Genomic DNA, 21,664 nt, shown 5'->3' with positions numbered 1-21,664 from the left:
GAGACTGGTCGCTCTATTAACCAAAGGATTAATGAGCACGCAACTGACCTAAAACATGGGAGAACCAAGTCCTCTACAATGGTGGAACATGTAGAGAATACTAATCATCATGTTTGTATTGAGGAAGCCCAAGTGATTTCTAAGGTTGCACATTTTCATCACCAGAAATTTAGGGAAGCTATTGAAATCGAAAAGAGGCTCGTTAATCTAATAGAGATGATGGGTGGAATATAAGTAGTTGTTGGATCCCTCCCCTTTCTTCCCAGTCACATCTTCCCTCTGCTTCGTCCCGCCCCCGCCCCCCATTAGTAGCTTAAACTAAAAGAATTCCCCCCTTTCCTTTTTTGCCCTTATCCTTACTAACAGGTTTGTTTCTCTTTAGATGGTTGAACGAATTAATTTAAAAAGTTTCCCAAAAACCGTTAATGATATAATATTACTTTCTACAATTGTTTAATAATATTTAATTTAAAGACAATGTTAAAGCAATACTACTAACTCATATTAAACATTAATAATATTACCCTTGTCATAACTGTGTAAAGGGGTTAATATTATAAGATTACTATCTAGATTTATAATAGGAAGTTTATTACTATAATAATATTACAATTATACTTAATATCATTGTATTAAAGCATTTATGACTCGTTTTAAATAAATATTAATATTATACATATCATTAAGATTGACTCGTAATAAATAGTAATATTATACATTAAATTAAATTATGTTTACCCTTGTTATAACTAACTGTAAGGGGTTAATATTACCCATTATAAGATTAATATTTAGATTTGAATAATATGGTTTGGTAAAAAAATTTGTAAATTCTACCCTATTATATTATTATAATTTAATAAGTTTTAGTATAATAACTTTATAAAACTTATTAGATAATCCAGGAATGTATTAAATGTCATCATAATATACTAATATATATATATATATCTATATATATATATATATATATATATATATATATATATATATATATATATATATATATTTCATTAATAATAATATTATAATTAAATAATTTTTAACCTACCTAATCTAGCCGTTTCTTAATCATTGTGGCCTTGGTCCAATTAAGCCTAATATATCAATTTTTCCAGTCAAGCCTAACTGTTGGAAGATCTGCCATCCCTATTTAACATGGAGCCATGATATGATTTTTCAACTTGTCCTGATGATGGACTACACTCGTTGGTTCGAAATTCAATCATGATCATAGCTACTAAAATCTCATGAAAAAAAACCCATAATGATAATAAGCACAACACACTAGAGATAATAAAAACTTGGTATATCATATCTAGAACAATTCCTTGAACTAGCTCATTCTTCTCTAGCCGACCTTCATAGAGTGTCTGAACCTCCTAGCAAACTCTGTATTGTACTAGAATATTCCACCCTTAATGTTCATTGTTTTCCCCTTATATTCTCTTATTTCACTTATTTGAATCACCGTGTAATGTGGTCAACACTTTGTATAGGCATACTATAGTGGTTTTCTTCTTGTTGAATCTAATTAGGGTGTGCAGAGTACTCAAAAACAATTGTAGATCCTGGGCCATGATAACAGTTTTTCCTAAGCTTGTTCCGGCAATGTAGTAATCAATACATATGCTGCAACAACGTGCTAATATCATGCATCATCAACAACGTTTTACCTACCAATTAATATCCATGTAGAATATTATTATTCACCAGTGATAGAATCTTAACTCAGCCACAATAACTCAAAGTGACACGCTGCCTCGTAGTGATGCGACTTGACTGTGCGTTGTTATGATAGAGAGATGCCAACTAATATCAACATGGCCCCATGATAAAAACAAGAGTTTTGCAATAAATTCACTGCTCACAGTTCACTTTCTCGATTTTATTCTTGAAATGGCGGCTGGACACTCTCGGTTGCTACTCGGTCTACATCGTCAGCTACTTTGGCCAATCACAACTTGTGATTTGGTAAGCATGCACCACTTTTCATTAGACTGTAAACTAAAATTTGATATCAACTTTATCATCCACAAGAAAAATAAAAAGGCTCAGGCCTCAAACAGAGATGGAAAAATACTCCTTTGCCAAACACATCCTCCAGCTAGGAAACTCACACAATCTTCATGATGCAGGCAAATAACTCTTAGAGATGAATCATGAGTTCCTTGGGACCATGACACAGGATCTGCAAGTGTTGTTGAGTACTTTGCACTCTCTATATTAAAACAGCACAGGACTGAGTTGTTTTATATACAGCTCAGTCTTGTGCTAACAATCGCCAACTGATCTATATGATTGTTCTATCTCACCCCTACCGCCGAAAATTTTGCCATTGACCCTTACACTCAGAAATTTTGGGTTCAATTGAAATATATTTCATCTCCCTCAGACATATTTTGCAAAATAACAATACATGTTTTGAATGAATGATGTGCCCCGCTTTCAAAATCGCAATGGCTCGGTCTTTGATTTTGACAGCTCTTTTCGATCCTTCTCTAATGCACCTAAATTGCTTCACGCCTTGGAATCACGAACAACCTTAGTGAATGCAGCGTTGTCTTCCCTTTGGCTTAGCGGTTTATAGAATAAATATTTGATTTTATAGAGAATGATATGAAGGCCCACTTTGGTCTTAATAAAATAATACTTCAGTCCCCAGAAAACAAATATTCGACCCTTAGGAACATACCAGCTTTCAAAATGTAAGAGTAGGCCCCTTCGATGATTTGATAGACGACCTTATTTCAACTTCCAATTTGTTGAATGATTATTAAGAAAAAAGACAAATCAAAAAAAGAATTGTCTAATTGCTTAATTTGTAGGATGGCCAAGACATGGTTGAAAAGCTCTGCCTCTTAGCAGAACTACTCTAAGTAATTTGAAACCCTTGCAACTGAAACTCCTCCCGCTGAGTTAAGGCTAAGGCTCGATACCATTGTGATATCCAAATGAGAAAATTTTGGAACAGGCTCTTCACATAAATTTTTCCATACATTTAATAGAAGATTTCCATGTAAAAATAAGCAAATAAAGCACTGCAATCTCATAACACAATGAACTAGAAATCATCAGCTCTATTATATTAGAAGAACTAGGGTTTACATTCAAATAAAACCCATTGAGTTAAGAGAAATGGCCTCGGAGAGATCTACAATAATGCTACAATCGGCCTCCAAAACAAACTGAAAACCTAATACACTGCAACCTGTGAACCCTGAATGGATTTGCCAATGGAAGAGATGGGTGCTTTCCCACTATCACTGAATTACACAAGGGTTTCCATCCTAGGGCTGCTACTAGAGTAGAGAAATGGGTTCTCAACCTTACATACAAGAAACAATATCAAAACCAAGATGTATCCAAATGACCTTCTCCTCCTCTTTTAAAGATCTCATGGATAGATCTCCAAGCCTCTAGAAGCATATTATTTTATTATTTTATTATTATTCTAGAAGCTCCTACATTGACTTTATCTTAAGTGACCCTTTTATTTTATTTTAGTTTATTTTATTTAAGTCACTTTTGGCCCCCTTTTATCCAAAATGGATCCTAAAACCTCTAAGTCATAATGTATATTAATTATCAGAAACACTATTGCAAGGGAAAACAATGAAAGAATGGCGGAAACAGAGCTAAGAAAAGGTTCAAATAGTGTTGCACAGGAGCCATTAGATCAGATAGAGCAATGGTCCAGATCAAATCGATAGATTGCATCGAAGGAGGTTAGCAGAGTATATCGGAGGAAACCTTATGGGAAACATGACCGCAACCCAACAATACAACGTGAGCCATTGATCAAGCGTGCAGATCAACGGTGGACATGAACGGAAACATATCGTATCGCAATTCTCTAAGAGGAGGACTTAAACACATGATAGAAGGCTTAAGCGATATGCGAAGGCCGCATTATCGCATCGCAAAGAACCAAGGGGCAAGGACAGAACTTGTAGACTTAAGACTGAAATGTAAAAAAACTTCTTGATATATTGAAGATATATATATATATATATATATATATATCTTATTAATAATGAATAGATAGATGATGATGATTACAAATGGGGTTCCTAGCTTATATACTACCATGGACACCCTTTGGGGAAAAGGCATGATCTTATGATCGTGCCCTTTCATCTAATTTAACTGAAAATTAAATAATAAACCTAATCTAACTAATTTTTACATAACATTGCCTTCCTCTCGAAAGAATGCTTTGTCCTCAAAGCATACGTAATGATGGATGTTGTTGACAAAATGCTTCATTCTCCCAAGAAGCTTCTTCTTTAGGTAAGTGCTTCCACTTGATCAAATATTCCTTGATAGTACGATATTGAAGCTTTCTTTCTCTAGTAGACAAAATAGCTTCTGGTTCTAAAATGAATCTTCCCTCTTCATCTAGGGATGGAAGTGTTGTTTGCGCTGTTTGATTGTTACCTAGTGCCATTTTAAGGCAATATACGTGGAAGACGTTGTGAACACGACTTGTATCTGGAAGGCTTAAACCATACGCAAATTGGCTAATATTTTTGTTGATCTGATAAGGTCCATAAAACTTTGGTGCCAATTTGATTTTTCCTTTCTGTTTTAAGGATAATTGTTTGTATGGTTGGAGCTTAGCGAATACCCATTCTCCAACTTCAAACTCTCTTTGGGTTCACTTGTTGCTTCATACGATTCATTGCATTATTCAGGTTTTCTTTTAATATTTAGACGATTTGTTGGGTTTCTTCTAGTTTATTTTTAACAGCGGGTAGATTTTTCTGGACAATAGCTTGATCCTTCCATTTCAGGGGTTCATACCCATATAGAGTTTGAAATTGCGTCATTTTTGTTGATGTATGATAAGTGGAATTATACCACCACTCAGCAAGATGTAACCATTGAGCCCATTTATTTTGTTTTTCTGTAGCGTAGCAACATAGGTAGGCCTCCAAACATTTATTGACAACCTCTGTTTGGCCATCTGTTTGAGGGTGATAAGAAGAACTCATATTTAGGTAGGTTCCTATATGGCTGAACATTTCCTTCCAGAAATTACCTTTGAACTTGGAATCTCTATCACTCAGAATGACTTTCCGAAAACCGTGTAACTTATATATATTTTTGCAAAATGTTTCAGCGATTTCTTTTGCTGAGTATGACTTCTTTATTGCCATAAAGTGATCATATTTATTGAGTCTATTGACTACTATGAAAATCTTGTCCTTGCCTTCACATACTAGTAATCCTTCGATAAAGTCCATCGAGATTTCTTCCCATTTCTGATTTCGAATGTTTAAGGGGTGAAGTAATCCTGGTGTCATAATATTTTTGCTTTTATTCCTTTGACATGTGTCACACTCTGCTACATACTACTGAATATCACAATTCATTCCCTTCCAAAAGAAGGATTGACATGCATTGTAGTAAGTCTTAAAGAATCTGACATGTCCAGCTGGCGATGAGTCATGTAATTCTTTAAGTATCTTAAACTTAAACTTGGAATTTGTATTTAGATATATTCTTCCCTTATACCATAGGATATCATTCTTCCACTCAAATTTTGAGTTATTAGGAAGGTTATTGATTATTGCTGTTATTTCTGGATCCTTGGCATACTCACTTTAAATTTTGTTAAGCCACTCAGGGACAGCAACCAAAATTGCAAGTAGTGTTGGTTCTTCATCTTTCCTGGATAAGGCATCTGCTACTACATTGTCTTCACCTCTTTTATGTAGTATTTCCAAGTCAAAAGTGGAAATTTTTTCAATCCATTTTTGTTGTTTTTCATAAAGTGTTTTTTGTTGAAGGAGATGCAGGAGACTGTTATGGTCTATTAGAATAGAAAACTTACTTCCCAAAAGATATTATCTCCACTTAGCTAGTGCATGCATGATAGCGATCATTTCTTTGTTGTATGTGTATTTGAGGCATTCTCTTTTGTTGAGCTTCCTACTTTCAAAAGCTATTGTATTTCCTTGTTGCATTAATACTGCACCTATACCAAATCCAGAAGCATCACACTCAATGACAAATGGTTTAGAAAAATCTGTTGTTGCTAATACGGGAGCATTAGACATAATTTCCTTTAATTTTTCAAAACACCTTCTTGCTTCCTCATCCCATAGAAACGAATTCTTATTTAAAAGATTTGTTAGAGGTGCAGTTTTATGTGCATAGTTTTTAATAAATCTTCGGTAATATCCAGTCAAACATAAGAACCCTCTTAGCTTGGATATATTAGCAGGTTTGGATCATTCTTTTATAGCTTTGATTTTGTTAGGGTCCACCTTTACGCCTTCATGGGATATAATGTGTCCAAGGTATTCTACTTCTTCCTTTTCGAAGGTGCATTTGGATTTTTTTGCGTAAAATTGGTGTTCTTTAAGTAGTGTAAGAACTTTGTCCAAATGTTGCAAGTGCTCCTTCCAAGTTACTGTAAATTAGAATATCATCAAAAAATACTAATACAAACTTTCTGAGATGTGGGCAAAATAATTCATTCATAGTTGCTTGAAACGTTGTTGGTGCATTGGTTAATCCAAACGGCATTACTTTAAATTCATAGTGACCTTCATGTGTTCGGAATGTCGTTTTTGGTATGTCCTCTAATATAATTCTAATTTGATAGTAGCCTGATCTTATGTCCAATTTTGAGAAATACCTTGCGCCATGTAGCTCATCCAACATTTCGTCAATAAATGGGATTGGGAACTTGTTTTTAATTGTTATTTTGTTTAATTCCCTATAGTCAATACATAGCTTGAATGACCCATATTTATTCCTTACCAACACCATTGGAGCGGCGTAAGGACTTTTACTTTTCGAGATGATTCCACACTTTAAGAGGTCTTGGATTAATCTCTCGATTTCTGTTTTTGGGTGATGTGAATATCGGTATGGCTTGATGTTGACCGAGTCTAATCCTGTCTTGACTTCTATTGTATTCTCAATTTCCCTATTAGGCTGCATCTTCATAGGTAGGTCTTGAAATACTTTTTCATGTTTCGTAATTAAATCTTGTATCTCTGGTGACTCTTCACTGGTCATATTTGCAGATAACATTTCTAACTGATGACGTTGTACTACATAAGCGGGTGCTCCCTTTCAAATCATCTTCATCATCTGCGATGATGATACAATTTGATTTTCTAGTGCTTGGAATCCATGTAATTTGTACTTCTGACCTCCCCATTTGAATTTTATAAACTGTACTTGGTGGTTGGCGGCATAAGTACCTAAAGTTTGTAACCACTGGATACCTAAGACTACATCTACTCCTCCTAATGGCACTGTGAAAAACGGAGACTCTAAACTAAAGTCTTGAATCTGCAATTTAACCTTATGGCATTTCCCCACCTTTTCAATCTTCTTACCGTCAGCTACCATCACCTTCATGTTTGGTAAAGGAAATGAAAAAATATTGAGTCTCATTGCCATGGTTGCATCTAAAAAATTGTGTGTGCTACCAGAGTCGATGAGAACCACTACGTTGTTCTTATTTATGTGTCCTTTTAACTTTAAGGTCTAAGGTTGTGATATACCTATCATGGCTGATAATGACACTTCCGAAAAACTTTCGTCATCTAATTCTAGTGAGAATTCTGGGGCATCTTCTGTTTCTTCTATGTCAGAATCTTCATTGTTTGAATAATTGGTTGCTTCACAATTATATAGGTTCTTTGCTTCTTTCCCTTTAGCACACCTATGCTTGGGGTCCCACTTCTCACCATAGTGCTTGCATTTATCCTCTTTTATCCTTTATGTTTCCACATTAGATTTTTCATCTTCACGTTGATGTGGTGGAACATATCTTATATTTTTTTCGTTCGCATACTGAGGTGTTCTTCGTCTTGAATATGTTTTTTTAGATTTTCACCAAAATATTTGTTTGAATTTCTTTTCAGCTGTTTTTGCTTTTCGTCTTGCTACTTCTATTGATTAAATGTCATGGATTTCAAGTTCTACTTGTAAATGGGTTTTGAGTCTCAAGATGTATGATTGAATTAGACGAGATTCTGATAACCCAGGTACTCGTGTTACTAAGGTCTCCCATTCTTGAGTGTATTTTTCCACACTTCCTTTTTGTCATAACTTGATGAGTTTTGAAAAGAACTCTTCTTCTCTTACACCTTGGAATATTTTAAAGAAGGCATCTTTAAATTTTCTCCAGCTAATGACGTGTGTTGTTTTTTTCCACCACATACACCAGTTATATGCTTCTCTTTCCATTTTCATGGATGCATGCGTGAGCTTTTCGTCATTGTCATTGATGTCATATATCTCAAAGTATTCTTCTGCTTTATTTATCCATGCAACATTGTTTTTTTTGTTTCCATCGAATTTAGGAATCTCAACTTTTTCCCTTCGCTAGTATGTTGCTAATGGTTGAGTGAAAAAAGGGTGTTGATTAGTAAAGGTATCCCAAAGTTGCTTATCTGTAAAGGTTGTGGTACTCGTTTCTTGGTGGGGTGTCACTATTTTTTTGGGGATTCAACCTTTTCATGAGAGTCTGTTGACTTTGTTGAATCTGATGAGATGTGTTCTTGATTCTCTTCACTTTCTTTTAGTAGTTGTTCGGGTGTACAATTCAACTTTTTACACAAAAGTTTCAACATTGTTAAGGCATCTCTGATGTTTACTTCTGTTTGGACATGTTGATTTTCCATCTTTATTTCTATTCGATTTGTCGTATCATGAAGATTTTTGATTTCGTCGGCTTGCTCCCCAAGCTTGATCTAGAATTCGTTTAATCTTTTACTGACCCCATTGTGGTTGTTATTTATCTTATGCTCCGATACCAGATGAAGTGTAAAAAAACTTCTTGATATATATATATATATATATATATATATATATATATATATATATATATATATATATATATATATATATATATATATATATATATATATATATATATATATATATATATATATATATATATATATATATCTATATATATATATATATATATATATATATATATATATATATATATCTATATATATATATATATATATATATATATATATATATATATATATATATATATATGTTATTAATAATGAATAAACAGATGATGATGATTACAAATGGGGTTCCTGGCTTATATACTGCCATGGACACCCTTTGGGGAAAGGGCATGATCTTATGATCATGCCCTTTCATCTAATTTAATTTAAAATTAAATAATAAACCTAATCTAAGTAATTTTTACATAACAAAGACTGTGCGATGAGCACTTCATTGACAATCCTTAGATCTGGAAAGGAATGCATGGTTGTGATTCAAATCGGCGATCGAAACAATCAGGGTGATCAGGGATCAGGGATCAGGATTGCAACAGAGCAAAGGACCATTTGAGTAGTGATACCGTTTATGCACCGATAGCCAATGAGGCCAATCGGAGCAATCAGGGATCGACAATTGGGTAATACAAAGGGACATTGACATGTGATATGCGATTGCGATCAAGCTGGACCCAATAGGAATTATAGATGTGGCTTGATAATATTTGAGTTCCGATATAAAAGCGTTTGTCGAGTTTCTTAGTGTTTTAATGTATTTTGTGTATTTCCATTATAAACCCAAATACAGAGGAAACCATGGCATATGGGCTCTTGCGACTTGCTATTGCAATGCAACAACAGACCCGATAGGATTATATGTTGCATTCAATATCTTTTGAAGTCCGGTCTTGGTGGATTTTCCACTGTTTTTTAGTGTTTTCATGGTATTTCTCTGTGTAAATAGAGAAGTGTAATTTCCAGGGATTTTCACCCACGCTGGTCCTTTCCATTTGAAAAAAGGTGGCCACCATACCTTAAAGCATTTTGCAATGATTCTTTAACACTCTACAATGATTTGAATAGACAACGGTTGGGAGTCAAAAAGCCCGAGAATGGAGTTGAATGAACAATGCCGATAGGATTAAAAGCCATTCAATGGCAGAGAACAGGGGGGAAGCAGCTGCTCATATAGAGAGAGAGCAAGAGAAAGTAGAAGACAGAGAGCAAGAGGGAGAGTCTGTGTACTCTTGTAGACTTTAGGATTTCAAGTAAATCCCTGTTGTTTTGTCACTGTTGTGTTGAGACTCGGTTTGAGCTCACACTTGTAATAATCTACTCTTGAAGACATAATGTTACAGGGAAAAGTGTCTATTTAGAACTGCTCTATCCCACTAAGGTGTGACAGCTGCCTTAGAAACAAACAGAGAAAAACTACTTTTGTTTTTCCTTTATGAATTATAAATAGAGAGGAATAGAAAGACCAACCTCTGTCTTGTGCTAGTCCTTCGATTCAATCCATCTCTTCTTTGATAGTCCCCAGCTACCTGCTCCCTTGCACACCCAGCTTCACAAAGTACTTGTAAGATCACAGAAGCATGGCACTATACAAAGACATGGATATATAATCATAAACAATCTAGGATTAGATGTAAATTGACCATACAAATGTAACAAGCATCAATGATACAAAATCATGGAGGAAAACTCAAATAGCTTTTATTGATAAACAAGAAAAGATCCAGGAGACGTTACAACTAGTTGTTCTGACCCAGCATCAACCTCCCAGCAAAGAAGCCCCTCTTCAACTCAAACAAAGCTTAGATCACCCAACAATCTGATGTTTGTCTCTAGAAACCAACAGCAATTCCTTACAATATGCAAAATTCCAGCCTCTGGATCTCTAGGATGAGGGATCCATATATAGATATCTATAAGGGGGATGAGTCAGCTTGTGATTTGATTAGTGTCTTCTCACTGATAGTTCTTGCTTCCACTTGGAGGCTGAGGGCCTCTTACTCATCCTTGGTCGAATTCAGTGAGGCAACTGTCACAAGAGAAGATTCTGGAAGCTTCCATTGCCTCTCCACCTCGCGGAATGACACTGCCATTTGTCATTTCTAGCCCATCGCACCCCACAGAAGGGACTTTTGAAATGCAACGCACCCTCACATTGTATTTAGGTGAGATGCAATGCACTTAGCCAGTGGAGCAGCTGCAATGATCCTGTTTTGACCAATTCTGAGTAGTTTCTCATGGAGAACTTTTGGGAGAAGCTGTAATCTCTTGACCTTGTTCCTTTAGGGGTTAGAACAACACTTTTAGGGACTTAGGAACCCTTGTTTTATGGACATTTCATGCTTGGGGTTGTAGGGCACAAAAATGTCTATAACAGTTGCCCCCTAAAGTATGAGGCCGTTAACCTTTTGGTGTCGGGTGAAATGCTTTATTATGAGGATCCGAAGTTCTTTCAATGCTGGGAGGAGACCTGTAATAAGATAAAATACAATACATTATCTTCATAATATTTTCATGATCTAGCTGAGGCGGGAATTTCCATGCTCAGCTTTATAAATTCATTTTCATGTACATAGGACAGACAATCGTCTGAGTGTAGACTGATGATTCTGGTAGAGCCATCATCCTTTTGATAGGATGATTATCTGTACTGCAATGATGTACATTTAATGTCTTTATTTCCATGAATATATATCACAGCCCGGATGGATGAAACTAGATCTGGGGTCTTCAATCTCGTCTGATCTTCACTTGAAGTACAAGTCGATCCAGGTGAGAAATGTTCTGAAGTTGAACATGGAAAGACATCGCTTGATTACCAGTCAATGATGTAAACTGTTAACAAGCTCGAGAGGAATCACCGATAATGATAATGACCCTCAAGGTACTGTAGCACAATTCACGTGGTGTGAATAAAGGACTTGGCGTCGAACACCACGCAAAATCTTTCGGTCAAAGGCCATTGATGTAAACCTGTCACCGGAAGTGAGAAACTTGCCATTGAGGCATGCAAACTTCAAAGTATTGAATGGGGTGTTCCTAGATCAACTTCTTTGGATAATGAGCTGATGTCGACAAGAAGTGATCCGTCACAGGAGGGCCTTAATGAATCCCACATCAATGACACGGAACGGAGCAAATGATTTTAATGGAGGTGAAAACGATCTGGTGATATAAGGTTCAGGGTGGCGGTCATGAAAGAATGAAGAATAATGTATGGTAGTGGGTGAGACACAGGTGAATTCACTGAATGACTTCTCTTGAACATATCGGCGACACTGATGTGATGGATTGGTAGCATTAACCCCAAATGTGGATGGTATGGCATGACCATGGTGATGTGACCGGTGAATGAAACAACCCAACCCGACTCGGACACGGAGTGGAAGTGTCATGTTCAAGAGGGACTTGCTACCAACAACGTTTCTTTGAGTTTTCTTCCCAATTTTTCCCCAGTCATTGCTGACCAGTACCTCTTTATTTTTGTCAAGCTTGAGGAGGATAACATATGCTTGTTCTATAATTTTCCCTTCGGACAAACCCATCGCTATGTTTTAACGAGCCTAGCGATAGTGAAACTCGTTCTCGTCTATAGACAAGTTTGTCGCTATTAATAATTTTAACGAGTTTAACGACAAAGATAACTCGGTCCTTTTCAATTTTAGAGAGTCTGAAAAGGAACATAAAGGTAACTCCAAAGTTCCTTTTTCGTCATCTAATCCCTTAAGTCCAAAAAAGTATAAAACAATATAGAAGGGATGAATTTTCGATACTTTTAACGAGCCAAACAAAACAAGCGGTCGATATTTTTGTGGAATAATCCCTCAGGTCCAAAAAGATTAAAATCTAGAGGAGGGATAGCACTTCTTGTCCCTTTAACGAGCTGGAGAGGCCAATGGCTCGGCAATCTTTTCATATTTTACGAGTGAATTGAAAAGAGCTTAAAGGAAACTTGTCTTTTGAGGAACGAGTGATAAAACAGGTAGCAGCTGATTCCAGGTAAGGTTTGGAATTTTCCAATCATGGCAGTGTCACAAGGATGGCTAGTGAAATCACTCTTCGCAGCTGTTCCTCAAAATGGGTAAACAATCAAATGGAGGTGAATGATCAGCCAATGAAAAAGTGGAGGTGAAGGTGCAAACACGACCAAGGCTTTAACGGTTGAAGTACTACATTCACAATGGTTATTTATCAGGGAATAGTTCATTTTTTAACGAGCTTAAACGCGGGGGGAAACATTTCCTCATGTCTTATGTTTATTTTTTAACGAGCTTGAACTATGTGCTAAAACTGCTCGATGCTGGTTTATTTTTTAACGAGCTTGAACCTTGCGGTAACATTGCTCGATTAATCCAGTCGTGTGATAAGAATGTCTCATATAAAATGGCAACTTTTAGAGTTTTTCCCCACATCCTTTCTTCATGCAAGTTAGGAAACGACTAATCCTACGAGTTTAAAGGGATAGAGGTCCTACAAATTTAAAAAATAAATAGTTGCTCTTCACTTGCACTCCAAAAGGTTTGCATGCCCCCAGGTATAAAACAAAGTTTCAAGGTTACCCCTTATTTAGTCCATTAAAACATTTGTTTTACCGAGAGAGGCCTACCTCTTATAGATTACCCAAAGATTGTTCTATTCACAGTGCAAACAAAACACTTCTTCGGCGATGCCTACCGAGATAAACAAAGGTGAGTGAAGGAGGCTACTCCACTCACATAACTGTGACAAGAGAATCTTGTTCTAGAATAACCCCCTCTTCCAATCACAGATGGGAGTACAGACTAGTCATATTCTCTCGCGGAAACCTACCCTATACCCAGAGTTTTTCTGCCAAAGCAGACCTGTTATAGACATTTTTGTGCCTTACAGCTATAAGCATGAAATGTCCATAATCCAAGGGATCCAAAGTCCCTAAAGATTTTGTTACATCTCCTAAAGGAACAAGGTCAACCAATGACAGCTTCTCCCAGAAGTTCTCCACCAAAAACCACTCAGAAACAGTCAATTCAGGATCAATTCAAGTGCTACACTAGCTGCCTGCGTTGCAAAGCACCCAAATGCACTGGCTAGGTGCGTTGCAACGCACTTGGATACACTACCCAGGTGTGCTGAGCAGGAAATGACAAGTGGCAAGCTCATTCAACGAGGTGGAAAGACCATGGAAGCTTCCAGAATCTTCTCCAATGACACTTGCCTCAATGAATTCGACTAGTGATGAGTAAGAGGCTCCCAACCTCCAAGTGGAAGCAAGAAATAACAGAGAGAAGCCACAAGTCAAAACATAAGTTGACTCATCCTCTCTGCTTACATCTATATATGGATCCCTCATCCCAGAGATCCGGAGGCTGGAATTTTGTACTTTGCAGAGGATTGTTGTTGGTTTGAGATTAAGATTAGTACATTGGGTGATTTATGCTTTGTTGGAGGAGAGGAAGGGATTCCTTTGCTGGGAGGTAGATGCTGGATCGGAACTCACTTGGTTGTATCTCCTCTTGGACTTTCTTATTCTATCAATAAACTATTTGAGTTTCTCCTACATGTTGTGTATCAATGATGTTTTGTTATATTTGCATGTTTAGCTTAATCTGATCTTGAGCTTTTTATGAATGTATATCTATATCTTCGTGTAGTTTCTCTCTCTTGTGATCTTGCAGGAATTCGGTGAAGCTGGGCCGGTGAGGGAGCAGGGAGCTGGGAACTATTGAAGAGAGGAGCGATTGGATCAACAAACTAGCGGAAGACACAGGTTAGTTACATCCTTCCTCCTCATTTACATTTCATAAAGAAGAAATACTCAAGTAGTTTTCCTTGTTTGTTGCTAAGGCACTATCACACCTTAGAGTGGGATAGGGGCGTTCTGAATAGATACTTTTCCCAACAACAAATTGGCGACTCCACTGGGGATCGTATCTAGTTAGTTTATTTGTGTTTCTATTGTTGTTCTTCTCATAAACTCAGGAGTGCCGAATCGAACTGCATTTGCCATTTACAAATGCAAAGTAGAGATCTGCTACTCTAGTCCATTCACTGGGCCTGTTTTTATGACCTGAACAAGCTGATCCACAAATGCTCTAACTGCCCTTTGTGATAGATCTTAGTCCTCCTTTAAATCATCCTCCTAATTGTACCTAATTGATAGCTTTTATCCGGCCAAAAATTGTAGATTAAACTGCAAACCGTGACCCAGAACCCAGAGACAATTCTCGTTTCTGCTTCAGCGCAGGCTCTGTGAAGAGGTTCTGCATTTCAACGCAGGTCCCGAGAGGGCTACCTGTGCTGAAGTTCAGTTTCTCTGTGCTGGGGGTGCGCTGATCAGCCTTTGCCTTGTGCAGCTGTGGTTCCCTGTTTCCTTTTGCTCAGTTTTATCTCTGTATTTTGCAGCCTGTTATCAGTGTGTTACCTATCTGAAACCCCTTTTCTTTGCCTCAATTCCGCCTCAGTTGTATAAAGAAACTGTATTTGTTCTTTGTGTATTTGTTACATCATTTGCAGTTTCCCATTACAAAAGTAAACTAGTCATACTGTCGCCCTTAGATCTAGACCTGTCGTAAGTGTCGTTTTGATCTTAGGAGTGCGTTTGTTTGTTGTTCACAGTTGATTACGCTTTTAATTTTGCCTTTTGGTTTGAATTTATGCATTTCTAGTGTTGAAACAAGTGTTTACTTCAAAATCATAAGTGTCGTAATCGTTTTTTTGAGTTCAAAAAGAAACTTGTTTGTGTTTTCACTTGAAATCGAATTCAAATTTTGTACAACAGCTTTCTTTTTAGGCATCAATATTAAGAAAGCGAAAACAAATACATGCATTTGTGCATTTTCATATTGATCGTTTGTATGGTTTGATTTAGGAAAAGTGCATTTACAGTGTGCTCTTTGCTCTTTGAGAAAAGATTGTGTCTTTCTTTTCCCCTTGTAGCTAGGATTTTCATTGTTGAAAAGATATAAAAGCTTGCTTATCATCTTTAGACTGCATTTAGGAATTGTATCATACATCTCGTGGTGATCCAAAAAGGAAAACTTCTAAGAAAGATCAACCTAAAATAAATTGAATGAACTTAACAACGCATTGGAACTTAACGCACAACATAGAGGTCTAGGCTAGAGACGTGTTCCGGCGTTGTAAAACCTGGTGACTGTTGATCTCGCTGATGGTTGGGTGATTCCTCCTGAGAGACGATAAGTGCCAGTATGGATTTTTCTCCCACGTACTGTTGAGTATATATTGGGAGACCCCTATAGGCATAAAACCTTTATCCATAGGAAGCCGTGTCGGCCACCCTACTGATCGCAATGCACTAAACACAGCATTCGGGAAGATTGACCGCCCTTACCTTAAAAAGTATTCTGCGGTTTTGCGATTGGTTTGGCACACCCTCTACCTAGAACTCCAGAGTAGTTCCTTTTGGCCTTTTTCAGACTCTATAACGGAAAAAGTCCATCCGAGCATTTGTCACTTCGGGCTCGTTAAAACATCGAAGGCGACTAGAGTCATCTTTTGCTTTTTCTTGACTCTTTAAAATTGAAAAAGCAAGTTGTGTCTAAGCGTCGTTAAAATTTATTTTAAATGGAATATTCATACCCTTCTTCCTGCGTTGATCTTTAGGTTGAGAAAATGGAGCCTACCAACCAAGGAATTCCCCTTGGTGGAAATCCTAGTCCCTTCTCCTCTTGGGGAGATGTTGGTGCACCCCATATGGCAACATTGTCGCTTCCAGGACTGACAATTGGCTTGTCGGTCTGGCTCTTCTCAACCAATGTCGTTCAGAACACCACTATTCCTGAACAGTCGAATCAGCAGTTAGACCAGTCCAGAGTTACCCACCAGCCTTCTACTTCCTCTAATTCTTCCTCTCCTCCTTCCTCTTCGCTTGATGGGGCTGGTAAAACTAAAAACCAAGTTCCTAAGGAGAAGAAGGAAAAGAAGAAGAAAGAGAAGAAGAAGAAGGAGCCAAAAGCGACTGGGGGAAAACGAGTGTCATCTAATGAAAATCCACACACTGCACTGACCAGGCCTAAATCGCCATGTGTCATATGCAAGGGAGACCACTTTCACAGAGATTGTCCCTGCATCCCTCAGATACTAAGGGACTCGTCTCCCCGTTTGCACAATGTGGTGGCATCAACCTCTGATAGCCATGTTGAATGCACACCGTCAACTAGCGAAAGTGAAGTCCTTGGACAAAAAGGGAGAGCTAGATCTCCCTGTAGACTGTGCGAAGGCAATCATGCCATCCATCGTTGTCCCTTCTTAGACGAAGCGAAAAGAGTTTTAGATGATCGTCCGGTCTCACCGTTACAACTACCTCCTGGATATAAAAAACTCTTGCCGAGTCCTTCGTTAGTTGAAAATCCAGCTGGCCCGCTCAAGTGGTCGGCTGAAGCGTCAGTCATTGAAGATGAACCAGCTGAATCCATACCTGACGAAAGTCAAAAGGTTGAGGCGGCAGTTGACCCAGTCTTGCCTTCAGAGGATTTATCTTCGAATGATACAGTCACTGAAGAGGATAAAGATGACACCATCCAAATTCTCTTCATCAACACAGACTCCGACGAGCACGGGGGCAACCCCCCCATTCCTTTATCGCAAGAAGGAAGTTCGTCAGAGCAATACCCGGCCGTCTACTCGGTCCCACCACCAAGCAACCTAGTTGTCTCCTTCGACTGGAACCAACTAGGCAAACCCCGTTTGCCAGCAAGCATACCATTCAGAATTATCGTCCAAATATACAGAATGGTCATGGCTGGCACCATCATTGATGAGGGGGCGTCTGTGAGTATCCTTCCTCTATTGCTTGGAAAGCGCTTGGTTCGCCATCACTTTTTCGTGAGATGAGAAATCTAACAGGCTTTGATAAAGGAACCAGTCGACCTTTAGGGATCCTCCCCAATGTGCCCATAACATTGAAAGGGAAGACCGTTCAAACGAACGTGATGGTCGTTCAAGGACCCTTGGATTATAACCTACTACTTGGATGAGACTATATATATTGCATGGGAGCCATCGTCTCCTCACTCTTTAGAGTAATGTGTTTTCCGCACGAAGGAAAAGTGGTCAAGCTCGTGGACCAGCTTTCATTTCCCGGATCACGCATCGCAAATAGTCATATACCGTCCCTAAATGGTCTCTTCACGCAAGAAATGTCTCAACCAACGGTTCGTCCTCCCGATGAGCGCGAGTAATTCGGAGGGATATGACTGGAACCCAGGGGGCATGTGTCCTGGTATGCTTCGGCAGGAAAACATTAGGTATAGGGTAGGTTTCCGCGGGAGAATATGACTAGTCTGTACCCCGTCCGTCTTGGAAGAGGGGTTATTCTAGAATAAGATTCTCTTGTCAAAGTTATGTATTTGGCGCTCGTTGTCACTCACCTTTGTCTATCTCGGTAGACATCGCCGAAGAAGTGTTTTGTTTGTTGCGCAAACGAGACAATCTTTGGTAACCTGAAAGATGTAGGCCTCTCCTGGTAGAACAAAAGTTTTATCTGCAAATTGAGGGGTAACCTTGAAATCGTACTTTATACCTGGGGGCATGTAAACCTTTTGGAGTGCAAGCAAGGGGCGGCTATTTATTTTTTAAATTTTTAGGTCCTCCCTTTAAACCCGTAGGTCTAACCCTTTAAACTCGTAGGATTAGTCGTTTCCGAACTTTCATAATGAAAGGATGTGGGGCAAAGTTTTGTAAGGCGCAAGCTCCATAAAAAATGGCATCTTACATGAGACATTCTTATCATATGACTGGATTAATCGAGCAGTTTTAGCACATAGTTCATGCTCGTTAAAAAATAAACATAAGACCGAGCAAGTGTTTCAACCCGCGTTTAAGCTCGTTAAAAAATGAACTATCCTCCGGTAAATAACCACCGTGAATGTAACATTATCAGCCATTAAAACCTTGGTCATGTTTGCACCGTCACCTCCAGTTTTCTATTGGTCGATCATTCACCTCCATTTGATTGTTTACCCATTTTGAGGAACAGCTGCGAAGAGTGATTTCACTAGCCATCCTTGTGACACTGCCGTGATTGGAAATTTCCAACCCTTACCTGGAATCAGCTGCTACCCATTTCATCACTCGTTCCTCAAAATATGAGTCTTCTTTAAGCTCTTTTCATCTGACTCGTAAAATATGAAAAGATTGCCGAGTTTTGGCCTTCCAGCTCGTTAAAGCGACCGGAAGAGCTATCCCTCCTCTAGATTTTAATCTTTTTGGACCTGAGGGATTATTGCACAAAAAGATCGAGCGCTTGTTTTGTTCGGCTTGTTAAAACTATCGAAAATTCACCCCTTCTGTATTGTTTTATACTTTTTCGGACTTAAGGGATTAGATGACGAAAAATGACTTCCGGAGTTAACTTTACGTACCTTTTCAGACTCTCTAAAAATGAAAAGGACCGAGTTATCTTTGTCGTTAGACTCGTTAAAAAACATTAATAGCGACAAACTTGTCTTTAGACGAGAACGAGTTTCACTATCGCTAGGCTCGTTAAAACATAGCGATGGGTTTGCCCGAAGGGCAAATTATAGAACAAGCATATGTTATCCTCCTCAAGCTTGACAAAAATAAAGAGGTACTGGTCAGCAATGACTGGGGAAAAACTGGGAAGAAACTCAAAGAACCTTTATTGGTAGCAAGTCGCTCTTGAACATGACACTTCCACTCCGTGCCTGAGTCGGGTTGGGTTGTTTCATTCACCGGTCACATCACCATGGTCTCGCCATACCATCCACCTTTGGGGTAAATGCTACCAATCCATCACACAAGTGTTGCCGATATGTTCAAGAGAAGTCATCCAGAGAAGTCAACCGTGTCCCATCCACTACCATACATTATACTTCATTCTTTCATGACTGCCACCCTGAACCATATATCATCAGATCGTTTTCACCTCCATCAAAATCATTTTCTCCGTTCCATGTCACTGATGTGGGATACATCAAGGCCCTCCTTTGACGGATCGCTTCTTGTCGACATCAGCTCATTATCCAAGAAGTTGATCTAGGAACACCCCCTTCAGTACTTTGAAGCTTGCATGCCTCAATGGCAAGTTTCTCACTTCCGGCGACAAGTATACATCAATGACCTTCGACCAAAAGATTTTGCGTGGTGTTCGACGCCAAGTCCTTTATTCACACCACGTGAATTGTACTGTAGTACCTTGAGGGTCATTATCATTATCGGTGATTCCTCTCGGGCTTGTTAACAGTTTAAATCATTGACTGGTAATCAAGCGATGTCTTTCCATGTTCGACTTCAAAACATTTCTCACATGGATCGACTTGTACTTAGAGTGAAGATCAGACGAGATTGAAGACCCCAGATCTAGTTTCATCCATCCGGGCTGCGATATATATTCAGGAAAAAGAAAGACATTGACATGTACAACATTGTAGAACAGATAATCATCCTACCAAAAGGATGATGATTTCATCAGAATCATCAGTCTACCATCAGACGATTGTCTGTCCTATGTACATAAAAAATGAATTTATAAAGATGACCATGGGAATGCCCGCCTCAGCTAGATCATGAAAACAAGTATGAAAAATAATGTATTGTATTGTATCTTATTACAGGTCTCCTTCCAGCATTGAATGAACTTCGGATCCTCCTAATAAAGCATTTCACCCGATAAACGGCCTCATACTTTAGGGGGCAACTGTTATAGACATTTTTGTGCCTTACAGCTATAAGCATGAAATGTCCATAATCCAAGGGATCCAAAGTCCCTAAAGATGTTGTTACAGCTCCTAAAGGAACAAGGTCAACCAATGACAGCTTCTCCCAGAAGTTCTCCACCAAAAACCACTCAGAAACAGTCAATTCAGGATCAATTCAAGTGCTACACTAGCTGCATGCGTTGCAAAGCACCCAAATGCACTGGCTAGGTGCATTGCAACGCACTTGGATACACTACCCAGGTGCGCTGAGTAGGAAATGACAAGTGGCAAGCTCATTCAACGATGTGGAAAGACCATGGAAGCTTCCAGAATCTTCTCCAATGACACTTGCCTCAATGAATTCGACTAGTTATGAGTAAGAGGCTCCCAACCTCCAAGTGGAAGCAAGAACAAACAGAGAGAAGCCACAAGTCAAAACATAAGATGACTCATCCTATCTACTTACATCTATATATGGATCCCTCATCCCAGAGATCTGGAGGCTGGAATTTTGTACTTTGCAGAGAATTGTTGTTGGTTTGAGATTGAGATTAGTACATTGGGTGATTTATGCTTTGTTGGAGGAGAGGAAGGGATTCCTCTGCTGGGAGATAGATGCTGGATCGGAACTCACTTGGTTGTATCTCCTCTTGGACTTTCTTATTCTATCAATAAACTATCTGAGTTTCTCCTACATGTTGTGTATCAATGATGTTTTGTTATATTTGCATGTTTAGCTTAATCTGATCTTGAGCTTTTTATGAATGTATATCTATATCTTCGTGTAGTTTCTCTCTCTTGTGACCTTGCAGGAATTCGGTGAAGCTGGGCCAGTGAGGGAGCAGGGACCTGGGAACTATTGAAGAGAGGAGCGATTGGATCAACAAACTAGCGGAAGACACAGGTTAGTTACATCCTTCCTCCTCATTTACATTTCATAAAGAAGAAATACTAAAGTAGTTTTCCTTGTTTGTTGCTAAGGCACTATCACACCTTAGAGTGGGATAGGGGTGTTCTGAATAGATACTTTTCCCAACAACAAGACCAGGGTGCATGCCCCCTGGGTTTCAGCCATGTCCCCTCGAATCACTCGCGCTCATCGGGTGGATGGACTCGAGATTGAGACATTTCTTGCGTGAAAAGATCATTTAGGGATGTTATATGACTATTTGCTATGTGTGATCCGGGAAATGAAAGTTGGTCTACGAGCTTGAC

This window comes from Pinus tabuliformis, chromosome 6, assembly GCF_031772625.1.
Source record: "Pinus tabuliformis cultivar Carrire ecotype Pingquan chromosome 6, CPIR1, whole genome shotgun sequence".
NCBI classification, from domain to species: Eukaryota; Viridiplantae; Streptophyta; class Pinopsida; order Pinales; family Pinaceae; genus Pinus; species Pinus tabuliformis.
This window is presented reverse-complemented; position numbering follows the sequence as displayed.